Below are 27,301 nucleotides of genomic sequence, written 5' to 3'. Positions count from 1 at the left end.
GCTCTGGTGTTGGATTATTTATAAGTTGTCCAGACCGTCCCTTAGTCCACCAATGAAACAAGCGGCAAACAGTTCAGTTTGCTTTCTTTTCCAAACGTCTAGCAGGACTCCATACAGTAGTTTTGCTGCATGGCAGTTCCCAGATGTCAAGGAATTAGGACCAGTGGACACTTTATTGCCTTCAGTGTCCAGTTGGTAGAAATCGTCCTGTCCTTTTTCGCTTCTTTATCAACTAGCTGGTGATAAAGGAGGGAGTCATCTGATTGGCAGGACAGATCTGAGCTGAGGTCAGAGGTCAGACGCAGCGCAGCGAGGCTCAGACAGAGGAAAAGGAAAGAAGCAAATAAGAGTCAATTATAACTTTCTTTTCTTTTCATCGTATAGCTTTTAGCCACTTATTATCCAACTTTTTAAGAAGTCATAAACCATTTCCTTATTCAAACACATATAAACATGAAACATGTTAAAAGCTGTAGTCTCTTTCATCATGTTCACCATTAACTTGTAAAATGTAGAATGTAAGTTTAAGTTAACTTCATCTAAGACACGTCTCACCAGAGAACAATGGATTTCTCTAAATTTGTTGATCTCAGTGCTGCAGACTGTGAAGTCAGCGGGCAGCCCTCCTCTCAAGGCCTAAGAGTTACGAGGCTGGACAATGTCCAGGTCGGTACCTTACTCTGACCGCTGACCCCTCCAGATAGACAGCTAAGAATCATTTCACCAAGTTGGTGTTATAATATTATTCCGACACAATACATTAAACATTGTTCTCTGAGGACAATTTTATTATTTAGTTTTATTTTTCAGCTTCTCCTCCTTCAGGAAAGACATGAATCCACTTTTAGCATACAAAGAAGTTGTTCCCATGTTGTTATTTCAGTGAGACCTCTCTTTACTGGTTTTTCTTTAAAGGTGTAGGAAGCTCAAAAAGAAAAACAAAACAAACATCAGTATTTCTTAAAACAAATTATTTCTCACTTGTGAGGTTTAAACCTAACATTAGTAGCATTAAAAATTATTTTGCATACATTGATTTCTTACAGGAATTCAATTTCTTTTATGGTTTTACTTAACGTCTTAAACTGCATGCACATGTCTCTAGCATTTCATCAATTTGGACTGGGGGTTTGTGTTTTTGGGGTGTGGTAAAATCTGATTATGCTGAAGATTTCTCCTATTTGTGGTCTCCTCACTCCACCACCCCTCTTGTCGCCCCGTGCAACATTCTTTGAAGGGCAGTTTCTTGCCCAGTGACCAATATTGCCACAAATCCAGCAGCCTTTTGAATACCGTGGATTTTGTGGGGTGTTATTTTGGGGTCCTCGCCTATCGTGACCTCCTCTGCCTCTGTCTCTTCCACGGCCTTTTGTCCGGTCGTTGGAAAAGGCAGAGGTATATAAACCTCCAAATTTCTCCAGGTGAAAAACATCTGATCCTTTCACAGCTTTCCGGACTTCCTCTAAAGTCCAGGGTCTAAAACATATGTATGTGGTGAATCATCCTCACCAGCATTAGGGTTTGGTACCTGTATCATGGGGTACTCTTGAACATGTCCCCGTGGAAATCAGGACTATATTGGATCTTCTTTTTAGGATTTAACCTTAAATTGTAATGTGGCTGTTCAATTGGCATATGTTCTGTTTGACTTCTGTCTCCCGCATACGGGGGTGGATCTAAACCTTCCAGTGAGGGATACAGACTACTTTGGGGCTCCTTACTGCCAGTAGCGGGCGCGTCCGGAAAACTGTCTGCCGGGGCTGTTGCTACTGGGACAGAGGCAGACGAGCTTGCTTCAGCGGTTGGGGGAGGAGCAGTCGGCCGTACCTGCTCTCCCTGCCCCGCTGGAGCATTCCGTCTGGTTAGCACCATTTCATTGTCTTCTGGTCTTACAAATAAGTTATTTGATTCTACAAGCTTTTTGTCTTTAATCTTTTTAATTTGTTCTTTCCGGTCTGTGGCTGCTTTTAACCATATTTTAGCACATCTCAACTCATCCTCCTTTTTAGATTTTTTTTTTTTTTATCCCCGTTTTTCTTGCTACACTACTCTCCAAAATTCTCACAATTGTTTGCCATTTATCGATTTTTTTAGCTTTCCGTCTATTTTATATTTCTTTCTCCATTTTTTCATGTGTACAATGCTACCAGGAAACCTGGACAGCATGTATTTTTCATCCCCATCGGGGCCCTCAATAAGTGAGGAATTACAAGAATGTTTAATTCCCATATTAAAAACACTTGCAATTTCAGCTTGAAAATATTATTTATTTGAATTTATTTAAATTTGGTCCAGGTTCGTTGACTCCTAGGGAGTCCTATGAACTGGAGATCTTTTCAGTGGGCCAGCAATTAAAACACCTTGTTGTGGTATTCCCCGCTTCGACTCTTTCGAGTGGGAGAATCTTGCCTATTGCATCCACAAGAGGTTTGCTGTTTAATTCCACTGTTTTATATGAGGTAAAATACAGAGCGGTATTTAAACCTCCAATCACTCTCACACTACCCTTTCATGCACACACACACACATAAAAGCAGCAGCAGCAAACCAGCCATACCAGCACAGTAATGACTCTATGATTTAGCGCAACATTATCTGTTTTTGCCTTGTCAGAAAACTCAGCACCAGTCATTTTATTTACCCATCAAAAAATCAAAACCACACAGCAATGACAAGCTTCCTATCCGCCTGAGGACTTACCCTTAAGGGGTCTCCCAAAAACAGGAGGCTCTGAGAGCCTTTCCTTTGTTTAGTTGAAACGCCGTCAACAGGGACTTCAACCCAAAAGCATTTAGTTGAATCAAGTGCCAATGTCAACTGGGACTCAAACCCTCAATTTAGTAGCATTTAGTTGCAACTGGGATTCCAAACCTCAATTCTTAGCATTTTAGTTGCAACTGGGACTCCAACCCTTTATTTATGTCGACTTTACTTTAGTATCATTCGTTTGAAACATTTTAAAATTCACTCACGTTTCTGTAGTTTTCGCACTGTCCGGTTGGATCTCGTCATTCCGCCGTTGGCAGACAAAGTCGGACATGTGTCGCCGGCCCAGCGAAGAATTTTGCTTCCTGGGTCTTTCTTTCCAGGTCCAGTTGACTCTGGCCGTGCACGGATTCAGCGCGTCTTCCTCTGCCTGACAGCGGTCGGTATGAGAGATCCCGGGTTTCGGCACCAAAATGATAGGTATTTTCCTAGAACCTACATAAAAGAACCACAGACAACGTATATGAATTTATGACTAAACTTCTGCAAGCAAAAGGAGAAGACTCTGTCAACTGCTTCTCAGAGCTGTTCACAGAGCGTTCTGCTTCTCTTTGGATACAGCTTGTCTTTTATTCTCAAACTTCAAAGAGGGAGGAAAGGCAAGATAAGACAGCAGAGGAAACGGCTGAGGTCGTAAAACATTTTACCTAAACACAGCAAAGGTCGTAAAACAATTTAACATCTGTCCCATGATCTGAGCCCGGTTCAAATCTCGGTCAAACTGTTTCACATGAAGATGAACAGGCAGCTGTGACCCCCAGCTCAGTTAATACACACACTAAAGAAGAGAACATTTTAAACTGCTCTAACATTAGACTGAATATGAACTAAAGTAACAACAAAATGATAACACCAAAAAATCTCTAACATGCAGTATTTTCTGTTCTTTTTTTTCTCTTTCTGTTCGTGTGTGTAAGAGAGTGAGTGTGTGTAAAAAAGGAGGAGGAGGTAAGAAAGCACAATGGAAAACTGCTCAACACATTGTTCTATGAAAATGCAACTAATAATGACCATTATGTGAAAGGATGTTGGTGTTATGTCCTTGGTTGTTTGTTTTGGTTTGTTTATTCTGTGTTTCTTAGTTTCTTCTGGTTTCCGTTTTACTTTAGTTCAGTCATTCTAGTTATTCTAGTTTATTATCTTTATTTCTTGTGTCTAGTTATTTTTTGTTTCTTTAGTTTACCTTAAGTCTAAGTTCATTTAGATTAATTTTACTAGTTCCCCTGTTGTGCAATCTCCCTCGCCCCCTGTGCCATTCTCTCTCTCTTCCCTCACACCTGCAACCTGTTATTCAGTTGACCCGGTTTGTTGTTCCAGCATTCACACTTGCAAAACTTAACCACCTCTTTCTCATTCCTGCTCGCTGGTTTCTCCTCTTTAACACCGTTACATCATGCTACTTCCCTGTTTCACCCTGTTGGCTGGTTTGTGTCCTGGATTCCTGTTTTTGTTTGGCTCTGGCTCCTTGTGGTTTTGTAAATGTAAATAAAATCATCTTTTATTTTATTTTATTTCTGTGTTAATCAGCCTTTCACCCTCAGTCTTCCTTTTCTTAACCTGGCATTTCACTGCACTGTGTCAATTTACAGACTGACTGTTGGTGTTCCAATGGATCCAGTGCAAGTTGCCAGGCTTCATCTTGGGATTCCAGCAATAGGTCCCAGTCTACATGCTGCCTCTGGTTGTTCCAGTGGTCTCAGTGTATATGGTCTCCTGACTGCCTTCAGGGGTTCCAGTGTCTCCAGAGGCAGCCTGGAGACTGCCTCTGTGGGTTCCAGCATCCTTGAGCAACTGCATGCTGACCTTTCCAGTACGGAGTTTCATTCTTCCGTTTGCCCTTTATTTCTTCTCGAATCCACCATGACACCTTCTGACTGACGCTGACACACATTAACATGCCACGTAGACAGCACCTGCCAATTTACCATGAGATCTCATAAAACACTTAACTTCCATATTTGGAGCCTTATCAGCAAACATTTAAAACGGATAAATGGGCTCATTTCTGCCATGTGACATTTGTTTGTGACTAACATGAGAGAGAAGCAAAGTCTACAGCTGGATAACCTTTCAACTGTGAATTATGGGAATTTACCGTTACACCTCAGTGCCTTTGCTTTCAGCCTGGCTTTTTTGCTTAAATCAAAGACTGGGATCTGCAACATCAACAATTTTCTCTTCCTACAAGGACACATGAGGCATTAACGTATGATGATGAGTGACATTTACAACATATAGTCATGTACTGCCACTGCCAACACACAAACACACACTGATGCCCATACAGAAGATCCACAAGGTCTGTCCACTGCTACCTGTGCTGTAAAACACAGGTAGAAGTGGTTCCCTGTCTGAAAGTGCCATCATGCTTTTTATCTGGCTGTTAGAACATTTATAGAACTTCAGAGGCCTTCAGAACCAAATGCTCTACTTTGGACCTCAGGATTTGTGGGAAAAGTTTCATTGTGGTATGAAAGAGCTGTCCTTCATCAATAGACATGTTTCATCTACAGACATCATGATTTTGACACTCTAGACTCTAGAGTGTTGCTTCTGCAATTTCATACTATTAGACTGTACCAAGAATCTTCTTATGAGAAACATAAGCAAACATGTCTTTTTCCTCCAGTTTCATCTTGCTAAAGAAATTATTTCAACACAAGACTCCGAACCTCTTTGTATCCCAAATAATCCCAGTTGTTGCATAGTTTCCTAACTGACCCCTGAAACTGAAAGGCTTCAATGATATGGACCCAGCTCACAGCTTGAATCCAATAGAGGGAGAGGGAGAGAGAGGGACAGAGAGAGAGATGGACGGATGGACACACACACACACGCTCTCATAGGACGTTTTCTAAGAACTGGCATGTGACCAAGCTATCGCTTTGCTTTTTCTGATGTCAGCTTGCACTGCATTGACTGTGAGCCACTGAAACTTCCCTTTTTCTTTTTTCTATATTTTCCACCAGTTGTTCAAAATAACAGCAGTCCAACGTCACTAACCACATTATCAGTGTTTTGATAAAAAATTATGATTTTGCATTGCAAAGAATTAGTTAGTAGCTGTAGTAACAGAAGACCAACAGTTATGACATGTATGCTGCTGATGCTATGTATAAAACAGTGGGCCGATTGAAGGAGGAGTGCAGTGAATACATGGTGGTTACAGGGCAGTCCTGTCTGAATATGGTTTGTTCCAGACATTGTTCATAAGAACTGTGTACTTTGATTAAAAGGCCGCTGTCGAAAGTAGATCATGAAAGTGAAAACCAATCCAGAGAGGAATAAATGACTTTGTTTTGCAATGGATCAAATACTCAAACATTATTAAAACTCAGCCCAGACTGATTAAAAGAACAAGGAAGACACATATGTTAGCCAAGCTATCAGTAAGAAGCCAATGTCCCATTGTTGGCTGATCAAAATGGCCTGTAGAGGTTATAGCTTAAAAATAACACACAAGCTATCCTAAAGAGAAATAGATGGACTCATGAAAGCAAAATTGTTCTTTTCTGCTTTTAGTGCATCAGCCAGTTTCTCAGATGACCCACAAACACAACGTTCGCCAGGCTTCATGCAGTGGAGATCTTTCCCATCCCACAGTGTCTGGCCTGTTTATCACTTACCATCCTGACCTTGGTCCGATTGAAAACTTCAGGAAAACAAGCAATTCCTATAAGGCCAAACAAAGAATTGCAGTGAAACAGTTTAAATGTAACCCAGTCATTCTGGGCTGGGATACCTGAAGTTGGTCAACTCCAAACAGCATTGATATGAAGCAGTTCTAATGGTAGTCAAACACTTAAATGTTCAGTCAGTAATTCCCAGAAAAGGTGTAAGAATTTTTTTAGTTAAGGTTGGAGTTTGTAAAGGAACATTCCTAAAAAATATTTTATTAGGAGTTGTTTCTTTTCCCTTTTGCTCTACTTTAAACCTCAGAGTGAATGTGTCATGAAGTGGTAAGTTGCGGTGAGGAAGTGGACGCAGGTAGACCCAGGATGTAATGAAAAATGATTAATTTATTGATGATAATCCACACAAGGAACAACAGAAAACAGCCCAGGAAAACAGGCATCCATGGGAACAGACGACATGGTATGACAAGGATTCGACGAATAACACAGACAACAGGTGAGACTAAATACACATGGGGTAATCAAGGGGACGAGACACACCTAGGAGACAATCAACGGGGGAAGACGCAGAGACAGGACTCACAGGGAACAGGATCACACAGAAAACTCAAAAATAAACACATAGAAACACGGATCACGACAGAATGTACATGTTCTGTTTTAACTCAGCTCAAATTAAAATGTAGCAGCCTGCCTCACTGGCTGCCTCTGAATATCAACGTTAATTAAAGACATTGCTGTTTGGGCTTTTTCTTGCTTATACCTAGTTCCAGTTTTCTATGATTGTGATTTTGACCAGTTCTGCTGCTTTTTCTAAATAACATAAGAAAGAGAGAAAAACACAATGTAGGTTCTGTATAGACAGTAGAAGGAATTTCAACAGAAAATATGTAATTACAAAAACATCCCCATTTACGCATAACATATGTGGCTCACATTTATTACAGTTTTACTAAGATAATAAATAGGTATCAAAGTACATGCTGTTGAACAGTAAGAGGTTTAAGGTTGCAGGTTTTAGGGAAGATGGTGTGTTGTCCCCAGGTCAGGGTGACACTATGATGGTCATAAGTCAGATCCAATCATGATTAGCTGAGTCAGGCTAATTAATTGATGTATTCTTAAATGTACTTCAGCAGAAGACTTGATATGATCTGATGATTAACAGTTTTTAATCAATTATTATTTTTCAACTTTAGCATAGTTAAATAGATCTACAAGACAAAAACGATCATCAACTTCAGTGTGTGAGATGGCAAAGATTCAAAAACAGCAAGAAAAACTACCAAAAGAAAAGTGATGTGCAATGTGAGCTGTATGGGTGCTGGCTAAAATACAGTAAGAAAATAGGCGAGATTATTTCTCCACTTCTCTTCTTGTCACGCTGCCTTGGGGAAGCAAGGCGACCGGTGAGCTTGACTTTGTAGAGCTGTATCTTTCTTCAAGAACTGATTTTCATTTATTTGAACATCTCAACAGGTGACTTTTCATTTTAAAAATCCAGACATTTGCTGAGGCCTGCCTATTTTTCCAAGTATTCTAATTACCAGTGGCTCACTCCAATCTGAGGCTCCTTTGCAGCTTCACAACTTTTTCTCAATAATTTTTTTATTAAGAGCCTAATTTTCTTTTGACACGCTCTGTTTTTGGGGTTGTTGTTACATATGCAGGTCTAGATGTGTGGCAGAGGCAGAGAGGTGGTGTTAATGGAACAATAACGTAGAGCAGAGACCATTTACCAAACAGCCTGACTTTGAGAAGGGCTCAGATTAAAATATCACACTATTAAAATATCAAACTAAAAGCTTCATTTATGGCATTACATCCATACAGTCCCATCTAACCTCCAGAGATCAAACTTCTTTACACGAATATGAAATAAGTAATGAGAAGTCCAATGCTTTTGTTTCTTTTGACATCTTCTCTTTTCCTCCTGGCACAAGTGAGTGACAAATCCTTTCCCTAAAACGTCTCTGCCGTTAATGTCACTGAGCCAAGGAAATCCAGTTGTTCCTCTTTTGTTTTTGATCCCCGGGCCAGTCTGGGATAACGGCGTGATCAAAAGCTTAACCTAAGTCTGAGTATCAGCACATTACACTCTGTACATTACACAGAGGACAAAATGAGGTCAGTGCTTGTCTGCCACAGTGGAAAGACAAGATGAAGGCTTATCTTACTTTTATGTCATTAGTGCTCCGCTATCCACTCTTCACACCCAGCCTGAGCTGTAATTTTGTGTCTGTACACTGTCCACTGACTTGAGCAAAGTTGGGGCAGTGGTTACGGGCTTTTTCCTTCAGAGCTTATCTCATGCGGACAATGCATCATCGTCCCTAAAACCTGCAACCTTAAACCCCTTTCCCCTGAAAACCCCCCAGCCCCCAACCCCTCTCTGACTTGCTGTGAGCTCATTAAGGCAGAGTTAATTAAACACAAGTCATTGCCTCAGCGGGAGGAGTTGGGAGGAGAGTAAGAGGAGAAAGGAGGTGTACAATTATACACTGGCATTTACCTTCCATATTTAATGTACTGCTCTCAGCAGGTAGTCACTTGTCAGTTCACATACCTCACTGTCACCCGCATGACATTTAGTTCTAGATGGACCACTGGCTTGCTTTTACCATTGCATTTATGTTCAACCTGTGAGATTTACAATGAGTGATGAGCTGCAGCCATTCTGAGCTGCGGCTGTTTGATGGTTCCCACTCGGGAGTTCTGTCTGGTTTCCAAACACGGTGGTCAGGTTCGCTAAGGAGAGCTTGAAAAAGCTTCAAACGCCGTCGCCATCTCCCCGCCGCGCCAAACCAACCGCTGAGGCTCTCCTGCCCTCCTCTCCTCACCAGTTGTCAGATATGCAAGCCTGCCTTTACCTGCTGTGATTCCATTACCCGGGCTCCATATTCTGGCACTTGAATTTTTCTGTAGCATATTAAACAGATTAATAGAACAATGCTCCAGGGAGAGAGCAGTCTGTCAATCTCAGCTAAAAACACAAAAGCAGAAAATTAAAAAGGCCCATGGCTGAACTCCAGTGCTGATTAAAAAAAAGTGCAGGAATCTTGTGCTAGAGACAGAGAGGTAGAGAGAGAGAGAGAGAGAGAGAGAGAGAGAGAGAGAGAGAGAGAGAGAGAGAGAGAGGTAGAGAGAGAGCAGTAGAGAAAGAGAGGTAGAGAGAGAGAGAGAGCAGTAGAGAAAGAGAGAGGTAGAGAGAGCAGTAGAGAGCAGTAGAGAAAGAGAGAGGTAGAGAGAGAGAGAGAGAGAGAGAGAGAGAGAGAGAGAGAGAGAGAGAGAGAGAGAGAAGAGAGAGAGAGAGAGAGAGAGAGTCACAGATGGTAAATATTTACTCTAATGTGCTTATAGAACACACATGTATATGGACAGAGTGGCGGCATGCTGTAGTGTGATGACAATGACCAAATTAGATCTGAAATGATCAAAGAATGCAGAGGCAGACGCTGAGCTTTGTCCCTTTGTGTGTTTATCTCTACATTGGTGATCAGCTGTAAAACCTGAGCTTGAAAAGCAAGCTTCCTGCTCCCTGAGGATAATGTGCTATATGCCAGATGGATTTTCTTTTGTTTATCAGTGAATTCCCACTGTTAGCTGGATGCAGGAAAAAATTTTATTCGCAATATGGTGGATGCATTTGCTTGTATCTGGGGAGCAATATCTAAGGTGTGAATCTATGGGGCCGTATCAGGAGGCGTAGTCAGGGACATATTCACCAGTTGCGTTCATTTTCATCCTTAGAGACTCCAGAGGAAAATTCAATCCAGTCTTCTGCTTGCAGAGATATTGAGAGATCGAGGGAGGACTCCAGACGATGAGGAGGAGAGGAGAGGCAACGTGAAGCTGGAACAGGGATGTGAGGCTGGAGGCAGAACTCTGCAAAACCCTTTAGCTTTGAGAATTTTGATATCCATAATTTGCGTTCCTTTAACATTTTTTATTTTGCATTTTAAATTTTACCCTGAGAATTTAAACTCCTTTACTTAAAGAAAGTAGCTCACTGTGACAAAACATAATGCTGAATTCACCAAAATGGAATTTTGAAGCTCAGATAAAACTGTGGCATCAACATCACACCAGAGTGACACCCAGCAGATTTAGATTTTAAATGATTTTCATTCAACCAAAAACTTTTTTTTCTTATAGCAAGCATGAGAGAAATCAAAATAAATAAATAAATAAAATGTTAAAGCAGCAACAGTTTTCTTAATCTGCTTTCAATCACATTTATTAAAAATTGCCCATTGTAAATTTTGTATTGTCTTCTTATTAATTAATGCAAAAATGTTACTTGGCATCTTGAGTAGTTTTTGCATGTTTCTCTGGTATTGTAATGAGTTTTTACTGCACTGTAAAACAGTAAGACACAACAAGAGCCGCCTTAAGTTGTGTCTACTATCTTCTACTCCTTAAGTCAAATAAATCTAGCTAATTTTAGATTTTGAACCTAAATGTGTGAGTTTGTGACAGATAAACTTACACAGTAAGTTGTGTTAACTTTTATAAATTTTTTCAAACCTCCAAAAGTTGAATAAACTAGAGTTTTAAGGTTAGCACTTAAAACTGAAAGAAGAAAAAGACAGGAGTGGGAACTATTTCCCAGTGCGCTTAGCGGCATGTTTTTGGAAATCTGTTACATTGATCTGACTTTGTCTGTTATTAAGGAAAATGTTTATTTTTAATGCAACTGACAGTTTGCAAGACTTCATGATAATGTCCTGCTTACACTAAATATTTTTTAGTAGAATTCATTGTGATGATTCAAATAATTCATTGTCAGATCAGAAATTTTGTTCATGCAATTTGAAACAAGAATTTAAATTACTGTATTCTAAAGTAAAACAAACAGTTATTATAACTGCTTTTTATAATAACAAGCAGTTATCATGAACGGTTGCACGAAGATAATAGAGAAATGTGTGCTCTTTAACTAGGTGAGGGAAGTTTTATCTTTCATATTGTGAAATAATTATTTGGTTTAAATTGCAGCCATAAGTTAAAACTCACAATTCAAGATTAATGAACTTAAAAAACAGTGCTTAGACAACTTGCCTCCTGTTTTTAAATCAACTTCATAAACTTTAATTTCTTAGTTAAAACCAATACAGTTTTCTTGTTGACTTAAACTGCATTTTCAAGGCAGCAGGTGGGCTTTCACTGTCAAGTTAAGCCACCTTCAAATGTATTACAGTGTGTAATGTCTGTGCCATTACTAGCCTCCAGCTCTGACTCTCTTAAATAGTAAATATTATCTATTTTAATCGTAATAGTACAAGGCATTATTTTGTTATACTTCAAATAGAAATCAAACATATAACCCACACTGAAGAGTTACATTAAGAGGCAAAGCTTTGCTTCATTGTTAAAATATTCTGTCAAGCATTGCTTTCAGGACAAAAAAATATTTTTTACAAACAAAATATAATATCTCTCAATCTACTTAGCACATTTTAGAATAACAGCAATGTCAAGTTCTTTAGTAAAACAAAACAATCCCACTTCACCAATGTGGCTGACTCAAAATAAATAAAACCTGAAAACAATTTTCATTATAAATATACACGTACACACTAGTGAAAGAAATACTGCAGAAACTAAATAAATTCCCATAACAACACACAGGCGTAAAAAAAAATTGTCTCAAAAAATTGTTTTTGCAGAAGGACATAAATTAATTTTATAAAGAAACACTGAGGGAAAATCCAGTTTGACTGTTTATGATGTTCTTCAGTGTGTAAAACTATTGGTAGTGAGAGTAGCTTTATCTTCTTCCATGCTGTTTTTTCTCAACATGTTTGATCATTTTCTGCGTTTCTGTCCTTTAACTCCGCCATCTTCAGTGCAGGATTTTCAGCTGTGTGCTGAGAACACAGCTGTTTGTTTACTCGTCTGCCATCTTTAAAAACTACTTGCATTTTTCATATTGTGGTCAATAAGTTTTGATTTCCCCAGCATTTCCTCTAATGGTTGCGAGAAAAGAGAGATTCTGGTCTTTGTCTGTCCAATAGCTGGAGAATAAAGAGTTAACATTATCTGGCAGACAAACTCAGATTATTCTTCCTATCTCCTCCCTGCTCTGGAACACCACAAATCATTTTTAATAGTCGTCATCTTGATGGTTCATTACGTTAAACTATCTCTGCTAGCATCTTCTAATCCAATGGCTCTCCTATGGCCAGAAAGGATGTGAGCTCAGGGTAGTCAGGGGGGACGATGTATGTGGGTGCATTTGTCTGCATGCGTGTGCGTGCGCGTGTGTGTGTGCGCGTGCGTGCGTGTGAGTGTGTGCGTGCGCGCGCGTGAGTGTGTGTGCGTGTGTGTGCGTGCGCGTGTGTGCGTGCGTGTGTGCGGGTGCGTGCGTATGTGTGTGTGTGTGATGGGACTTGTGCTCATATTATTAGCAGGTTAATTGTCCCAGTGCAACATAGTGACTGGACGGCAAGAAGATGCCATTTTGGTTTAATTGTTGGCTGTCCTCCACTGTAGGCCCCCAAGGTGTTCGCCCACACATGACCAAACCTTTGCAAGTGCAAAACACAGTCATGGTGGGACATCATGGGAGGGAGCAGTTGGCAAACAGCACCTCCTAGTGGTGGCAAAAAAGGCAAGCATGTTTATTCATTTCGGTTCTCCTCTTTTGTTACAGGCTGCTTTACATATTTGGGGTAAGTTGTGCTAAATGATCCTATGTGTGTTATTACATAAAAATAAAGGAAGCCTTTGAGGCCATCTTTGATTTACCAGGGGCTGTCAGCAGTTTTCCTGCATCTATGTAATAGGCATATGAGTGTTTTCTCAACCTTGTGGTGTTTTCTTAAAGGTCCTATATTGAATGTTTGATATTTGCTGCTACTGCCACAAAGCTAACCGAGTCAATGATCTCTGAAAGAGTATCCGTTTCCTTTAGTTTGATCTAAAATAGTTAAATATGTTCAAATTGCTGACATCAAACTCTGACATTTCTGATGTCATTTTAACTTCTTCCCCCAGCATTTCTTCAGCGCCAGTATACCTGCATAATTTAACTACTAACTTAGCTAGAACGTTTATTAATCTTTGGTGATCATGATCAATATTACCGGTAATTGAAGAACATCTTCCTTTAAGTTCATAGTTAATCTTTCTAGAAACAGGCAGGGCAATTAATCCTGAACTGTAAGGAGTTTATGTTTATGATTATCCAAATTGTGTTGGAGCTGCTGTGAAGACTCTAAACCAAATAATAGTTTTAGGATCTTGACGGAATGAAGACATAAAAATAGAAAGACCTGGGTGGGAGGTGCTGTTTTCAATTCTCATAAACACCAGAGGTTTCCTGTACATGATGTTTGAATTGAATATAAATCACAGGGCAGAGTCACAATCTGTTCTGGTCATACGGAGCATGCAGATATAAAAACCATCTTCCAAACTTCACCAACTTTTTGTTTCTTCTGTTGAAAGTGAAGATGCAGTTTTTGTTCTCAGAGTAATAAGAAAACCATTTCTAGTTTTGCACAAAATGTTTCACTGCAAAATTTTAAAACACAGGCTACAAAATTTTATCACTGTAGAATGTAACTGTTACAAAAAGACATTTTAAAATACAAGTATGTATGTTTTATTTCCTAAAACTGTCAGCATGTATAATATGAGACAGATAACTTGTGCTCCATGTGCTACGATTGTCTTTAGCAGAAATGCTCCTCCTCCAGTCAAAACAACCAATCAGAGCCAGGAAGAGTGTCGTACCACTGTTAATCATCCTAATGTATGTGCTGTTCCGTCTGCTAATGTCATGCTAACTAGCCTGAGCATTCATGGCAAGCTCTGTTGTGGTAAGCCAGCTGACGTATAACAGAGAAAGGGGGAGGGTGTGAGCAGCATGTACACGGCGGTGATTGACAGCTTCTCCCCTAAAAGCAAAATAAAACCCCAAAAATCTAAATCAAACTTGAAACAAATGTTTTGGCAATCCAGTGTCCACATGGCCACATATGGACTTAGCACTGAACCCAACTGTTTCAGAGTTTGCCTTGTTTACGTCCCTCTGCTTTAATCCTTCGATCCATTCTTTGCCTTACTCCCTTCACTAGTGCCTATCTCCAGTAATCATTGGGCTAGAGGCGGTGTACACCCTGAATAAATTATTCAATTAATAATTGTATGTGTTTTTCAAGACATTGCATGTTCTCCTTAAGATGCAGGTCTATTTTTTACTCGTTCTCAAAATAATAGTACTGCAAAAAAACTAGCAGTACTATTAGCAACAAACCCCCTTCATACACCACAAAAATAAAAATGGCTTTTTACAAATGGATATTTGCCTGTTTATTTTATTTTGTATAATATTCATTTTAAAATATGGTATTGCCATATTGTAAAACCCATTTTTGCCATGTTAGACTGGTCGTTCAAAGTGTCTGTGTTACATTTTCAGTTAGAAATAAGATTGTCAACATTCTGGTGACGTAAGAAATTCTTTTTCCTTGGTCATTATAACATTAATTTCTTTAAAATAATATGTGTGATTTTCATACAAGGGGTTACACCCACTTATCCATCCATCATCATCTTCCTTTTATCTGGTGTTGTCAGTCTATGTAGGGAGACCCAGACTTCCCTCTCTCTCTTGTTCCAGCTCCTCCGAGGGAATCCCAGGACGTTCCCAGGCCAGCCGAGGAACATAGTCCCTGCAGCGTGTCCTGGCTCTTCCTCTGGCTCTTCTAGCTCTCTTCCCATTGGGATGTGCCTGCAGGGGCGGATCTAGAAATATATTTATGGGGTGGCAAGAGGGTGGCAGCATATATATATATATATATATATAGTTTTTAACATTTCATATTAAAAACAATACAAAATATTGTTTTTAACTTGCATTGTTTCAAAATGAGCTTCATGTAGCACCGAGGCTTAAATACAATTTCTTAATGTAGTATAGTTAATTATTTTCACATCTTTCATACTCATGCTAATTGATATGCATTACTGATATGCATATCAATTGACATGCATTGTGTCCAGAAAACCATTTTATCCCAATACAGGACAAGGAGAAATCTGTCACAAAAATATTAGTAGCGCCATCATTTGTTATTCGATATATCTATTAAATACGACTTAAAATAAAGATTAGAAAACTGATGTTTGATAAATTCTCCATGATACAAATCTATAAACAGTTTAGTTTCTGTTAGTTCTGTCAAGATACAAGAAGGGGTGAATATCTACTTATATTGGTCAATCGTTTTATTTTAAATATGCTGTAGGAGCCGTAGTTTGACAACTGTTATAAATATCACCATGTTTTTAGAACACAGGGGATTAGCTCAGTTTTTGTCGCTTGTTTTAGGAATTGCAGCAGCTGCAGTGGCGCCACAATAAAGGTACAATAAAGCTGATAAACAGGTGAAGAACCAAACAGAACCACTTCTGACTGTTCGCAAAGCCAAACATCCAATAAAAGTTCCACCAAGCCACTACTAAGGCACTGGGGTCAAGATTCTAGACACGGGCAAAACAAGGTTCAATGTCTAAACTTATTGATTGTTCTTGGTGATTCATTTTCCTCTTTCACCAAACAATTACAGACATCAAACTTTCATTTGTTCTACCACTCTACCACTCCTAAAAACCATCGGCCCTGTAGTATATAAAGTGGATCTATTTACTTCAGCGGAACCACTCCCCTAGCTACTGAGTTACCTAGAGGTTATCCGCCGGTGTATTGATATGTGTAACGTTGTAGCGAAAATAAAGAAACATTGTAACCGTCACGTTCATGTCACTTTCAAGTTGAATTTTTCTTTTAAATATACTATGTTGGAGTAAAGACACAACAAATTGGCAACGAGGAATCTGAACCCCGAACAACTGCCCGGAATGAGACTTTGAACCGGTGGGAAGAAAAAAAAAGACGAAATAGAGCAGGAGACAAAACGAAACCTAGCAAAGTATCCGTGAGTAACGGTGCATAGCACACAGTGAAGGGATAACGGATAATATCTGGATTTCATGTCCGGCATGGCTTGCGTTGGAAAAGTAGAGGAGTTTGATAGTTCAAGCGGAGACTGGGAATTATACATAGAGCGAGTGGAGTTGTACTGCGACGCTAATGATATCGAGGATGAAAAAAAAGTTCCGTCCTCCTCAGTCTAATGGGAGCTAAAACTTACAATCTACTTTGTAATCTCCTGAGCCCTGCTAAACCGTCGAGCAAGTCATATGAATACATTGTTAATACGTTGCAGAAGCACTTGAACCACTAGTGATAGCGGAAAGATTCAGGTTTCATAAGAGGAATCAAATGAAAGATGAAAGCATATCTGAGTATATGGCCGAACTGCGCGAACTCTCGCAGCACTGTGACTTTAAAACGGGACTTGACGATGCTTTGAGAGATCGATTGGTCTGTGGCATGTATTGTACAAGCACACAAAAAAGGCTACTGTCCGAAAAAGAGCTAGATTTGAAGAAAGTACTCGAACTAGCTATCTCAATGGAAACAGCAGGTAAGGGTGCATCGGAGCTACAAAAGAAAAGCTTAGAAAACGAAGTGCATCAAATGTCCTTGAATGGGAAAAAGCAAAAATGCTACAGGTGTGGTAAATCCTCACACAATGCAAACGACTCCTGGTTCCGAGAAAAGTCATGCAGAAAATGCCACAAACAAGGCCACATAGAAAGAGCATGCAAATCAGACCAAACCAATACCCAAAAAGGAAAATCTGGAAAGAACAAAGCTTTTAAACCTAAATCAAAGGCCAAAGCAAATGAAATGCACAAAGTTACAGAACATTCTGACAACACAAACAGCAGTGAGGACGATGACCTGTCATGCTTAGAGCTGCATAGCATAACCAAAGAAGACAGAAACATAATATGGGTCACGACTTCCATGTCTGGAGTGACACTAAAGATGGAACTGGACACAGGTTCAGCTTTGTCAGTGATCTCCGAAACCGATTATGACAGTCTGTTGTCCCACTTACCACTGCAAAAGACATCAGTGATGTTAAAAACCAGTGGTGGAGGAAGAACTCAAAAAATGTACTTAAGTAAAAGTACAAATACACAGTCAAAAATGTACTCAAGTAAAAGTCAAAGTACCACATTAACATTTTACTTAAGTAAAAGTAAAAAAGTCCTGGCTTTTAAAAATACTTAAGTATTAAAAGTAAAAGTACTTGCTGAATGCATTACCTAATCGCTAATATCATTAAGTGTGCCGATCGTATTTAATTTTAATACATCAGAAATGTGCCATTTTAATTAACACTACCACAGATTAAACATGTTCTTATTGTGTTTATTCTCTGTAACAATCAATCAATCAATCTTTATTCCAGACCAAAAAGGTCCATAAAAAAAGGAAATAAGAGAAAAATAATAAAATATTTTTCTCTTATTTTTTTTTCTCTTATTTCTCACTGTACTAAAAACAGTTTAGACTTAGATATGTGATTCTATGGATCATAATTTCAGGGATGGAAATATCTTGTATCCTGTCCTAACATAACACGAGCTTCATTAGTGACATTTATTTAGAAAGAAATCCAACTGAAAGGGGATGGAAAGACGGTGAGGGGAGGCAACCAAGGAGCCATGTAGCAGAGTTGTAGTCAAGACCACCGAACCCGAGACCAAGACCAGCGCCCCGCGCTAAATGACACAATAAAATTAAGTTTATCTATCAAAATTGGTTCTCAGATTGATCTGAAAGATCCACATTCCCATAAAAACACCTAGATATTAAATACTTAGAGCTGAAATATATTTAACCAGTATCAATTAAAACTCACTTCATTCTGTTTTGCTTTCATCGCTGTGCTACAATCCGCAGAGGTCTCCTGCCATCCCTAGAAAAATAACGCCCTGGGCGGTTGCCCATATTGCACATGTCAGAAACCACAACTGAAACATTGCAATTAACGGTAAATAACGTTCAACTATGAACACTGTCCAACGGCGCAACAAGTAACTAAGCAGAAGGAGCATCGTGACTGTTCTCACCCTCCCTCCCACTGCGATGTTTGCCACCATGACAGGAGACGAAATCAATCAATGAGCAATGAGCATGCTCTGTGTTCATACGTTCAACTTTTACTTATTCAGCAATTAAATAAATGTGTGTAGTGCAGTGTACACAAGAACAAAGAACGGCTCTAAGTGCTCAAAGTGAAGCTTCAGTCCCTAGGACTTAGTAAAGATCCGTCCAGAAGAATCGGATCGTTCCTGAATGTTAAATCACTATATTGCAGACTTTGGTCACAGCGTTGTCCCATATATGCGACACCTCAGTCAACATACAATAATTCAGCACATGAGTGACAATGCTGATGCTTTGTTAGCATCACGTCCACAGATCTTACCTTTCTTTAAGCTTTCCTTCCAAGTGACGCTAAAAATTGGACGAAGTCCCACCGTCTGTGAAAGTGAAGCGCTGCTGATTTTACATGTCGCCATATCTATGATTTATGCAGCGCTATTATATTACTGACGATTAGACAGACATCTCCTCCCGCTCAGAGGAAACCACTGCGCATGTCTGGAGCTCCGCGTGCGAGTAAAGGTGGAGCCGATGGGTGACAACAGACACTAAGTCACGTTATTGGTTGGATTTTACGGCGCCACCTTAAATCCCTGAACTTCACATTTTAACGGAAAAAAAGAGCAACACGACTTGGATGTAACGAGTAACGCGACAGTTTTGTAGAAATGTAGTGAAGTAGAAAGTACAGATACTTACTGTAAAATGTAGTGGAGTAAAAGTAGAAAGTATCCTTTTTTAAATCTACTTAAGTAAAGTACAGATACACGAAAACTGTACTTAAGTACAGTAACGAAGTACTTGTACGAAGTACTTGTACGAAGTACTTGTACGAAGTACTTGTACTTCGTTACTTCCCACCACTGTTAAAAACCTACACAGGTGAAAAAGTGTCACCAAAGGGGAAACTTAAAGTGGATGTGGTCTATGGTGACCAAAAACACAAGCTAGGCCTCTATGTATTGAAAACCACAGGCCCAGCGTTACTAGGGCTTGAATGGCTGAGAAGAATTCAGCTCGACTGGCATGCAATAAAAGCCCTGAATATCTCAACAGGCCTCAAGAGCTCTACCAGTAGGCCTGAGCAAAGATTGTCACAGTTATTGGAGGCTAATGCACACATGTTCGAGAAAGGCATTGGTAAACTAAAACACCTAAAAGCAAAAATTGAACTTGACAAAGATGCCAACCCAAGATTCCACAAGGCACGCCCGGTGCCGCATGCCCTACGTCCCAAGATAGACACTGAACTGCAAAGCTTAGAGGCATCCGGGATTCTCTCAAAAGTTGACTTGAGTGACTGGGCTACGCCCATTGTTCCTGTGATGAAGAAAGGTAAAGGTGAAGTGCATATATGTGGGGACTTCAAAGTGAGCATCAATCCGGTGCTGCGCACGGTGCAGTACCCCCTTCCACGAATAGAGGACATCTTCTCATCCTTGGCTGGTGGGGAGAAGTTTTCAAAGATTGACTTGTCACAAGCCTATCTCCAGATGGAAGTGGAGGAGTCAAGCAAAAAGTTCCTAACCATTAACACTCATAAGGGACTTTACCAATACAATCGTCTTGTGTTTGGTGTTGCTTCAGCCCCAGCCATCTGGCAAAGGGCTATGGATCAGGTGCTCCAGGACATACCTGGAACACAGTGCTACCTGGATGATATTATCATAACAGAAAAGATGATGATGATCACTTTCAAAACCTGAGCAAAGTACTCACCAGGCTGAATGAGTATGGCCTATGGGCAAAGAGAGAGAAATGTGATTTTTTCAAAAGTGAAATCTCATACTGCGGACATGTCATTGACGAGCACGGCTTGCACAAGTCACAACAGAAAATTGAGGCAGGGCTGAAAGCACCTAAACCTGAAAATGTGTCACAACTCAGATCGTATCTGGGTCTCGTCAACTATTACCACAAGTTTCTGCCAAACCTTGCCTCAGTGCTGTATCCACTAAATGCGCTGCCTCAGACATGAGTGGAATGGCATTGGTCAGAAAAATGTGAAATGGTATTCACAGAAACAAGGAGACTAATAACATCTGACAAGCTACTTGCCCACTATGATCCATCCAGACCCATCCGTCTAGCATGTGATGCGTCCCCGTATGGCATCGGCGCAGTCCTGTCGCACACAATGGATAATGGACTTGAACGCCCAATTGCATTTGCTTCAAGGTCTCTGTCAAGTGCCGTAAGCAATTATGCATAGATAGACAGGGAGGCTCTTAGCCTATTATGGGGCATCAAAAAGTTCCACCATTACCTCTATGGCCGAAGGTTTACCTTAGTGACTGATCATCAGCCCCTAGTATCAATATTCAATCCACGAAAAGGAGTCCCAGTGATGTCAGCTGCGCGACTACAGCGATGGGCCCTGTTCTTAGGAGCACACTCGTATGACATTGAGTTCAAGGGGACTAAACAACATTGCAATGCTGATGGTTTGTCACGCCTCCCACTGTCAACGTCTGTGGAGAATCCACCATCAACAGGTGACCCGGCAGAAATGTTCCACACAACACTGGCAGACCAACTGCCAGTTACAAATGTCATGATACGAAAAGAAACGCGAAATGACTCAACACTTTCCAAGTCAGTCTGCCAGGGAACCTTGATGTGTGGATCACGTGTGGTAGTGCCCTCCAAGCTTCGCACCAGTCTGCATGAGGCTCACATAGGTACAGTGAAGATGAAAAGTCTGGCCCGAAGCTACGTATGGTGGCCAGGGATAGATAAACAGATTGAGGACATCACCAAAACCTGCCCAGGATGCCTAAGCGTTCAAAACACACCACCACAGGCTCCCCTACATCCGTGGGAATGGCCGTCTGCACCCTGGCAGAGAGTGCACATTGATTTTGCTGGTTCGTTCATGAACTCTATGTTTCTCATATCTGTGGAGGCTCACTCTAAATGGTCAGAAGTAGTCCCAATGAAATCAACAACATCAGAAAAGACTATCTCTGTCCTGAGAACCATCTTCGCCAGGAATGGCCTGCTTGAGCAAATTGTGAGAGACAATGGCCAACAGTATACTTCTGAAGAATTCCAAGACTTCATGAAAAAGAATGGTATCAAGCATTTCAAGTCAGCACCTCACCATCCGGCAACAAACGGGTCAGCAGAACGGTTCGTACAAACATTCAAAAAGTCAATAAAAGCAATGACAAACAAAGACATCTCTCTTCAACACAAAATTGACAATTTCCTCGTGGTGTACCGCAATTCTGTCCATGCAACAACTAATCAGACACCTGCAATGCTGTTTATGAACAGACAGCTCAGATCTCGCATTGACCTTCTAAAGCTAAACCTGAGGAGAGAAGTGCAGAACAAACAGTTCAGCAGCTTTTCGGGTGAACCGCCAAGGAGCTTCGATGTGGGACAGCAGGTCCTGGCACGTGACTACCGAGGAGAAAAGTGGACGCCTGGAAAGATAACCACTAGGAGCAGCCCCCTGATGTACGAGGTGGACACTGGAGAGCATACCTGGAGACGTCATGTGAATCAGCTGTTGAATGCTCAACCAAAGACACCGGAGCAACCAGCACGTCCACCTGATCCTGAGACCAACTCTGAACTCAGTACAGTAACACCTACAGTTGCAGAGGAAGTGCCCCCCACCGAGAGCACTCCACAGGTTCCTAGGCGTAACCCTGAGCGACTCAGGGCACCCCCGAAAAGATTGGATTTATGATTTTCTCTTATGGGACTTTTGGACTTTAAAAAAAACCCAAAAGTTTCAATATTTGTCAACTGAATGACAAATTATGTTTAACTCTTTGGCAATGTTATGTGTTGTTTTAGTTACGTGGCATTGATCTAAAAGGGGAGGAGTGTAGTATATAAAGCGGATCTATTTACTTCAGCGGAACCACTCCCCTAGCTACTGAGTTACCTAGAGGTTATCAGCCGGTGTATTGATTTGTGTAACGTTGTAACGAAAATAAAGAAACATTGTAACCGTCACATTCATGTCACTTTCAAGTTGAATTCTTCTTTTAAATATACTATGTTGGAGTAAAGACATAACAGGCCCCAAACCCAAATGCCTGCTGGTCCTTCTCCAGGCCCCTGAACTTATCTATGTGGACTGACCCACATTACTTCCTGTCTAAATTTAGAAAAGAAATAAGAAAATACTAAAACAAAAAAATAAATAAAATCAACAATTATCAACCTACAAATAAACTATGTAAATAATAAAAAAAATAGAATTTTAAGAATAAAGTAACAAAATTCAAATGGATAATGAAATAAAAAAAAATAGCTCCAACAACTTTTATTCTGCCTTTTCTCGCTCTGTGTGTCGCTTTACGCGGACCCGTTGCCATGGCAACCGACAGACAACAGCTCAACAAGCACATAGAGCAGAGATTACCGATCAGGGGAATCAACACCAAAAAACAAACATTTCCCACACAAAAAAGTAGCAGAAACACTAAAACAGAACATCCAGTCTGTTACATTATGCTGTCAGGCTTAATGTCTATATTTGGATTATTAATAAGTTTTCACCTGCTGATTTAATAAACAGCTGCTCTACTGATGACGTGGTGGCGGGTTGACCTGTTTTAGTGCCAACGGAACCAAAACACACCGAACTGCGCAGCACATGCTAAGGTTATCAAAGTCAGTAGCAGGCTAACAGTTAGGCTAGTATAACTGACCCACTGCTCACTTGTTCAATCTTTTCTTTAAATTAAAAGTTTTCCTCACCTGTGAAATCTGAAGCCCTTATTACCATTATCTATGGTTGAATTAACTACTAAACATTGTGTCCGTTGTTCTGATTCTTTGTACTATTCTGATTGTAGTATTTTCCTGACCACCGATATTCCTGACTCAATGGACAGCAATGGCGCATGTGTGACTTACGATAAATCACATAATGTCCAGTCCAGTAACATATACATCTATCAATGCTGCTGCCTCGCGCTCTGTCCTTCTCTCGCACTTCCCGCTACTTAGCAGTAGGTGTCAGGTTACATTGTGTTGCATTCAATGTTGTCGGGGAAAAAAGAATATCATGCGCTCAATGTCCGATTTGCCATAACTATTTATTGAATTCATTGTCGCTAGCTGGGGTGGCAACAGGGGTGGCGAGGCTCTAGTTTGGGGTGGCAACTGCCACCCCTGCCATCCCGCTAGATCCGCCCCTGTGTGCCTGGAACACCTCACCAGGAAGGTGAGGATGCCCAACCAGATGTCCAATGCACCACAACTGGTTTGGACATCGGATGTTCTAGTCACAAATAAAAAAAACTGATTTGTTTTTGCACTTTAGACACTTTTCAGAAATGTCTTTTTGCTTCCTGCTTCTTGAAGTTGTCAGTCCGCTTCAGCACGGCATGTAAACATTTAATGATATAACAAGCAGCACCATGTAGTTTTTAAAAAATGAACCGCATTGGATTTAGAGACTCAAACCCTTTTAGGACTTTACTCTTGCCTTTTCCCTTCGATGAGACTGCTGGCTCTGGGCAGTCATCTGAATCTGAAACCTTTGCCAGCTCCCCTCCATGATTCTCACACCTGATCCTTCCCAAATCTTCTCTTCAGCTTTTCTTTTTCACTCCCGTTCCTCTTTCCCATTCCTTTCCCTCGGGCTTTCTGGCCAAGCAGATCACTTCCCCGGCTCCTGGTGCCCTGGCCAGGCCCTGTCTGTTTTCATTCCTCTCCTGGAGGACAAGTAATTTAGGGGAGAGAGAGGGAGAGCAGATGACCAATGGCTCCTGACCTTTTCTCCCTCGATTTAACTCCTCGCTGCCATGCCCACTGAATGTGGCAATCAAGCAAGCCAGAAGTGACACCCTCATCTGAGCATGGTCTGGCCTTGCACACAATCACTGTGTCACTTTCCATTTATATGTAGGGCCGTGGGCTAGTGGTAGTGCTCACATTGCGTGTAGTGAGAAAGCAGGTGGCCAAGCCGTGTGCTGGGTTCCTGTTAGCATATAGCTGCATCACAGTCCTGTCAGTCTTGGTGAGAATGCAGCTGAAATGTGGAGGTCTTTTTTTTATCCTCTTTTCATACACTCTAACCAGCTACAGTTATCTTTCCCAGCCATGAGTGTGATTGGGCTGAGTTGTGATGCTAATAACTTCATGCCAAAAGGTTTCTCTTCCACTCCAAACCGACGTGGATTTCTTCCTTTTACTCACTACTGTGAGATTTAAGCATCCATCACCATCTTTTTCCACATAGAGGTGAACCACTTACACGAGGCAAGAGAGAGAAAATAAAAAGATATTATTTTCACGGATCGGCTCAATATGAGGCGGCTTCATGACTGTTAGCGCTGAGCGGCTGGGTCATCATAAGCTAGTGTGAAATAAAGTGAAACGCAAAAGCAGAGGAACATGTTTTGGAACATGAGTTGCCATGTAATAGACTAGCTAAGAAAGAGGCTGAGAGTGTGGGAACATGTGCAGAGCCGCTTCATTTGGGATGATAGTGAAACAGCTACAGGACCTCTGAATATGTCACAGCACAGTCTGCTAGAGGACAGAACAGATAGTGTTTATACCGTTCCATTTAAAAGAAGCACAGAAAATATGTTTCTATTGCTAAATGCAGTAGGCTCAGACAATGCACATCTTTTTTAAGAGTTGTCAGTTGTAATGTTAAATATTTAAGTAACATTAGAGAAAACTGTGTGCATATTAGTCATGTTAAAGGTTTATTTATATCTGTGTTAAAATGCTGTCACCATTCACACCAGAGAGCACAAACTGAATGTCCAAACCTTTCAATTCATTCATAAGATTAATTCTTTAACTTCTCTCTCACTATTAAATCTTGTGCTGTGTTAGCTGAAAGAGTGCTTGTAAAGCGATCTTCATAAAAATATGGAGCTAAGATATTTTGTGTGAATAAAAATTTGACTCCTAACTATAGTTGTTCATGAGGTGGACCTTGCGAGGCAGCACAGTGACACTCAGAGCCACAGAGTGTGTGTGATCATTTGTGCTGGTGGAGTCATTTTCAAGGATTCAGGTATTGTGCATCTCATTCCCTCTGTGCTGAAAATGAAATTGTCTGGTGTAACTGATTTACTTTGTGGCACCGTGGCCTCTGAACAACACTGCATGTCATAAGTGCCACATGTCATCTGCTTGTAACATTGGGGTGTCTTCAATTTACACACTGAGCTGCTCTGCATTTCAAAGGAGCCATAGCCTCTTCAGCGATCCCTGACCCGACAGTGCAGGGAGAAAATTAAGACCAGCAGAAACACTGCTGACCATAGTGGTCATCAAGACTACGACAAGATTTGTTTTATTTTAAAATTACATAGACCTTTCCCGTATTTTTTCATGCAGTTAGCAGATGACAATTTAGTCACACCTGGGAGGCAATGGCCAGGATAATTCATGTCTCCTGACGATACAAAAAACTTATAGTGGAAGCGGACTAGTTGAAGTTAAATATAAACATTGTTCTGCTTAAAACACAGCAACAAACGTCTGACCAATCACACAGCTCTGTTAGTAGTAGGCACCATCGTAGCAGGGTCAATGGTGGAAAGCCCCCACCTCATCCATTTCTGTTGTTGTTTCCTTGGGCAAGATGCTTCACCCACCTTTCCCTCAGGTGTTGGTCAAAAGGGCCGATGACATCATCAGACTGCTCCAGGGCAGCTGTGGCAACATCCAGTAGCTTGCCACCATCAGTGTGTGACCCTGTGTGAATGAGAATGACTGATTTCATCGTAAAAGTGTTTCTGATGTTTCTTTCCAAAGTATTCAACTCAGGTCTGGTGTTGAGAGGAAGAGGTGGAATCCTCTCTACAGACAAAATGACGCAATTTTGGTCATCCGTCTATATCATGGGAGTTCATCTCAGCACTTCAGATGATATCTGTGGGAGTCTTAGCCAAAGCAGACAAAAAGTGCATGATAAAATAGTGGATAAAATCATAGTTATTGACTCTGTATCATATAAATATTAAAGTCACGGCTGGACATCCCAGCACCCTTAAAATACCAAACTTGAGATAAGAATGCTGCTAATGTGGCAGACATTATGCTAGAAGACAACTAAGACAACAACACAACTCTGTAGCTATGACCATCTTAATAAATAATCTGGTCCAAAGACTGGCTCCTATAAGAAGAGGTGCAGTTTTGGGGTCAGAGGTTAGATTTACAACTAAGGTGTGAGCTGAGCTTATATCAGGTTTAGGGTTAGGCATGAACTGGTCAGGTTTAAGGCAAGGATCAGGGTTAGGCTGCAGAAATGAATGAAAAATAAATGGGAGTCAATGCAAAGTCCTTGTGAAGATACAAAGACAGACTTTGTGTGTGTGTGTGTGTGTGTGTGTGTGTGTGTGTGTGTGTGTGTGTGTGTGTGTGCGTGTAGGGGTGTGTGTGTGTGTGTGTGTGTGTGTGTGTGTGTGTGTGTGTGTGTGTGTGTGTGTGTGTGTGTGTGTGTGTGTGTGTGTGTGTGTGTGTGGGGGGGTGTGTGTGTGTGTGTGTGTGTGTGTGTGCGGGCGTGTACGGGCGTGTGCGGGCGTGCGTGCGTGTGTGCGTGTGTGTGTGTGTGTGTGCGTGTGTGTGTGTGCCAGGAGGGGAGGTCCATGGTATGTGGAGGAGGACCACTTTCAGAGGATTTGCAGTAATTATATGACAAAATGCTGCGGAGTCTCTGTGGGTGCTGAGTACAGACTCACGGGTCATGGGACCGAGTGCTCTGGGCCGGGTAATTTGTAAATGTCATTCAGGTGGAGTCCTCTGTCAGCCAGCTAAGAGGTAAGGGAGGGGGGTTAGCATCAACGAGGGGGAGTGTCTCTATGAGAAAGCTGTCTCTCTCATGGAGATTATTCTACAGCAAATGCTGATTCCCTCAACTGGTTTC

Source organism: Poecilia reticulata, chromosome 13 (genome assembly GCF_904066995.2).
Source record: "Poecilia reticulata chromosome 13, P_reticulata-male-v2, whole genome shotgun sequence".
NCBI lineage: Eukaryota > Metazoa > Chordata > Actinopteri > Cyprinodontiformes > Poeciliidae > Poecilia > Poecilia reticulata.
Note: the sequence above shows the minus strand (reverse complement) of the source record.